Source organism: Dromiciops gliroides, chromosome 2 (assembly GCF_019393635.1).
Source record: "Dromiciops gliroides isolate mDroGli1 chromosome 2, mDroGli1.pri, whole genome shotgun sequence".
NCBI lineage: Eukaryota > Metazoa > Chordata > Mammalia > Microbiotheria > Microbiotheriidae > Dromiciops > Dromiciops gliroides.
This window is the reverse complement of record NC_057862.1, coordinates 437,620,866-437,626,132: the sequence shown is the minus strand read 5'-3', so window position 1 is coordinate 437,626,132 and position 5,267 is coordinate 437,620,866.

Genomic DNA, 5,267 nt, shown 5'->3' with positions numbered 1-5,267 from the left:
GGGGAGGAGGGGGGTGGGGGGCTCACTGCGCAGGCGCCAGGGCTGCCACCAGTGACTTCCCAAAAGCGACGGAGCCTAGACTTCCTTACCGCTGGGGGCCCCGCCCGCCCCCGCCTCCGCCTCCGCCCCCGTCCCGGCCCCCGCCCAAAGACTTCACTTTGCAGCCTCCCGGGTTCTGCCGCCTGGGAGATTCTTCCTTTCCCCAACCATCCCCCAGGCCTGGCGGGGGTCGTCTCCACCAGGCTAAAGTGGGTGTGTGAAGGTGTGTGGGTGAGGGAGTGAGGGAGGAGATCCACAGAGACCAGCTGGTGGAGGCTGGGGGAAATCTGTGCTCCTCCCCTCCCCCCAGGTGAATGGCTCCCGAAATGGGCGTCCCGCTCCCCCAGCATCGCTGATTCTGGACAAGGGATGGGGAGAGGGCGTCTTGAGATCTGTGCGTGTCTATGTCTTTCTGCCCTTAACTCTGCCCCAGTCTATTCGAGTTTCCTATCTAGTGTCCACGTCTCTTTGAATCTCTGTCTCTGTATTTCTGCATCTCTGATTTTGGGATTTTTGTCTCTGACTCCATATTCCTGTCTCTCTGGCCGCCTCCCTCTGTTCCTGACTCCGTGTCCGTTCATGTCTGTGTCTCCTTATCCTCGTGTTTCTCGTGTCTCTGTCTGTGAGTGGGCAGATCCCACAGGTCTGAAGGGGTTGCCATGTCTGGACTGCCCAGCAGGTGGTGACCGACTCACACTAGGAGAATAGTGGGACTCTAAGGAGTCGGGGAGAAGGGTGCAAACGGTCAGGACCTAATCATCTACAGCACAGGGCTGGAAAAAGTTCTAAGTGGCTCAGTTTCTCCAAGGATAAAAATGTATCCTGGCCCCGGTCTCTTGTTTGGCAATAGTCAATAAATATTAAGCTATATGAAATTAACTGTACTAAGTTCTGGGGATACAAAGAAAGGCCAAGACCCTTGCTCTCAAGGTGATCAGAATCTAATGAAATGAATGCTAATAAGGAAATTATATACCTGGTCTCTGGAGGGTGTGTGTGTGTGTGTGTGTGTGTGTGTGTGTGTGTAATATTGGGTACGAGCTTATTTCCTCAGGTTTTTGGATTAGTAAAGCCCCTACTTTTTCCTTCCTTTTGCCACCTTCCCTTTCCTTTCCCACTTTCTCTCTGCCTCCCTCCCTATGGCCTCTACTGAATCTATCCTTTCTAGTAAATCTTGTGGGACTAAGATAACCTCAACTCAGGTACATTTAGGAGATAATAGGCCTAACTACAATGATGTACAAGTCAGTAATTCCTTCCACCATCTCATTATGGGGCCTGTTTCTCCATATCCTCCTCTCCCCTGCCCCAGCAGGGGTTTAGCATTTGCCAGAGTCACAGACTCAAAAAATGGGACCTTAAAATCGAACCCAATCTCTTCATTTTACAGATAGGGAGACTGAGGCTTGTAAAGATGAAATTACTTGTCCTAGGTCACAGGAAGTGTCAGAAATAGAACTTTATTGTAGAAAGTTTTAGGTGCTAAGGGAAGTGGGGGAGGGGAGGGGAACTTAGTGCAGCAGGGAAGTCTTTTTTCCCCCTCCCCCCTCTATCTTTGCTCATCCTGCAGGAAAAATAGGCAGGGAAGTTGGGTCGATAAACCCTTTGGTTTTTTTCCTCATCCTTTTGGGAAAACCCCTTTGAATCCAGGCTGTGATTGGCTAAGAATTTCTGGACAGAAAACTGGGAAGCCAGTCCCCTCCCAAAAGGAATTGGTTAGCCTTTCCAGCAAAGGCTTTTTAAAAGACCATTTTGACTCCTTGAATTTACTTTATTTCCCAAGTCTGAGTACTATTCTGGTCTTCCCTTTCCCCACTTAGTTGAATCCCTGCTCATCCTTTAAAGCACAACTTAAATGCTACCTTTTCTGTGGAGTCTTAACCCAATTTTCCAGTTGGTAATGCCCCTTTCACCTTCACACTCCACAAAGCACTTTTATTGTTTTGAGTCCTAGTATAAACTTCAAGAAGTGGACCAGTTCTCATCTAAACTTGAAAGCTTCTTTGCACATAGTGGGAATAAATATTTGTTGAGTTGAATTAGTACTTCGTTGTGCAGAAGACTCAATTACATTTAATGTCCACTTACCAAGCACCTAATGTGTACTAGGCAGTATGCTGGGTACTAGGAGATATAGAGGCATTATATTATATATTATATATTATAGGTACATTATTCTGACTTGGGACCCTGACATTTCAGTCTACCTGTCTGAACTCTGCTGTGATCTCCAGATTCTCTCTGGTGGGAAGAGGGCTTTGGTTCATGCAGGTTCAGAGACACTTTGATGGGAACAGGCTTACATCTAAGATGTCTTTGAGATGTGAGCATTGGTTCCAGAGGAAAAGGACTTGGGTTTAAATCCTGCTTCTGATGATTATTACCTGTGTAAGTTATGGATCAGTTTCCTTATCTGTAAAATGAAGAGGGGGTTGGATTAGATGGTTTCTGAGGTCCCTTCATGCTCTAGAACTATGGCCTTATTATTCTAGCAATTGAATAGACTTCAGTGAATTGAATAGTAATTGAATTGTCTTCAGACTGGGAAGACTTCTTACAGTATTAAGGATAGGAAATGGATCTGTGATTTCATTGTCATAGAGAACTTTTAAGTGAGAAATTCCTTCCACCAAAGCAGGTCCACAACTCCTCTGCAATTTATAATCTCTGAGTTTCCTGGGATACTGACAAGTTGATGCCCAATGTCACACAGACAATATATGTAAGAAATGGCACTTGAAATTGGGAGGCAGAGCCAAGATGGCAGACTAGAGGGACCTCTACAGGCCAACTCTCCCAACATTCCTCTTCTAACAACTTTAAAATAACACCTTGAAATCCAGGTCTTTCTGCCTTGTAGCCACATCTCTATGCACTAAAACCTTAAGTATGGGCCTCATTTCCTGAGGCTGTATCCAAGGCACTCTTCTATCTGTTCTCTTTTGATGGTAATTTCATTAGGTCCTATGAAGTTATATGCTCTGTGAACCACCTCAGCTAGTTGTATTCAAATGTATCCCAAGTTTGCCATCAAAGTCTGGCAGAATTGAGGTTCACCTTGAGATTCTAACATTTCAGTGCCCTGAAACACACTGATTCTGGAGTAAAATAGTGTGTGCTCTGTATACAACTGCCTGAAAATGTCCTGTGCTATAGTAGCCCTGATGGGGAAGGGTCACTGCAGAGCAAAGAAAGGACAAGGGTTTTAAATCCTAGGATTAAAGTTTTTTGAGAAATCCTCCTCTAGTCCAGTCACTCTCCCACTCCCCCATGGCATTTGGAAGTTTCTTGGAAATTCTCTCCTTTGTCCTCCACCCCATTTTGTTCCTTAGCTCCTCCCTACTCTCCCAGTCCATAACTCTTTACCTTGGCAAGTCTTATCCTATGTGCTTCTACAACTTCTTTTATATCTTTGCTTTGTCTCTACTCACACACCATGATTCAGACCTTTGCAACTTTTCTCTTAGGCTATTGTAATGAATGGGTTACTAATTGTTCTCCCTACTTCTATTTTCTCTGATAACCAACCCAGCCTCCTACCAAACTGACCTTCCCAAGGCACATATCATGCCATGTTAGTCCCCTCCCTGGCCCCCCACCCCAAAGGCAGTTCAGGTGTCATCTACTATAGGAGGCCTTTCACAATTCTTCCTGTTGTCCTCTTTCTTTTGACATTCCTTTGTCTATATTTGTGCTTACTTATCTGTGTACATGTTATTATAGTCCTCTCCCAAGCCCCCAGACCAGGAGTATGAAAATACCTATTGTTCTTGTGTGCATAGCCTAGCATAGTGCCCTGTAATAGAAGGGACTTAACATTGGTTGATCTGGACTGGGGGGCAGAATCTCTTGGGAGGAAATCTCTGGGGTTGTTTCATTACAAATTCTTTCAATTAGGTAACTTAATTTCTTCTCTTATTGGAAGCTCCTTGAAGGCAGAACTGTACCTCCCCCTCTTCACCTCAGTTCTCCCAAATCTAGAGATATGTTCTTCTTCCCCTTTCATTCTCTCCTCCTCAGTAGATATAAAAAGAATATTTCTCCTTCCTTATAAACTGAAGGGGCCCTTCCAACAATCTTCTATTTCGGAGTTGGGAAAACAACTGTGGATTTGGATGGAGGCCAAAGGCAGCAGAGGCCTCAGAGAGTGAAGGAACTGAACATAAAATAACACAAAGACAACCAAGATACACAGAGAAAAAAGAGAACCAGTTTTTGTTGTTGTTGTTGTTGTTGTTGTTGTTGTTGTTGTTGTTGTTGGCAGCTAGGTGGCTCAGCGGATAGAGTGCTGGGCTTGGAGTCAGGAAGACTTCAGTTCAAATCTGGCCTCAATCACCCACTAGCTGTATGACCCTGGGCAAGTCACTTAACCTCTGGTTGTATTAATTCACTGGAGAAAGAAATGGCCAACCACTCCAGTATCTTTGCTAAGAAAACAACACATGGGGTCACAAAGAGTCAGATAGGACTGACCAACTAAACAACAACAAACCAAGCCACATGGAAAAAGAAGAGAATAGAATAGAATCTTCAAGTTGGAAGGGACCTCAGAGGTGGACTAGTCCAACTGGAACCTGAGCAGGAAGTGCCTCACAAATGACTTCCCTCATCAGAGACACTGTACTTCTATGAATTTTCTCCAAGATCATATTAGCCATTTTGGCTACCATTTTGTCTGCTGTGTCATTCTGTTGACACATATTGAGTTGTAGCCACTAGAACCCTTGAATTGCTGTATAGAAAAGTTTCCCCCTACTCCTGGATTTGTGTATTTTTTTTTTTTTGGAACTTGTGTAAGAATTTACATTTATCCCCATTAACCTTCTTCTCATTAGTTTTGGCTCAATCATTCTAGCCTGTGGAACTCTTTGGATTCTGTTATCCAACCTATTGGCTATCTCTTAGCTTCAGGTTCTCTACAAAGCTATTTTGATCAACATTCTATGGCATTGTTCAAGTCACTGATAATAATATTGAATAATACAAGGCCTAGGACTGATTGCTAGAGTATTTCTCTTGAGACTTTACATCAGATGTACTACCCTTTGGGTCCAGTAATTTGATTAGTTCCAAATTTAGTTTGGGACAGTCATTTATCCCTTCTCTCTCCTCCTTATCCATGAAGATAGTATAAAAGACTATCAGATATTCTTTTTTTTGGTTTGTTTTTAGTGAGGCAGTTGGGGTTAAGTGACTTGCCCAGGGTCACACAGCTAGTAAGTGTTAAG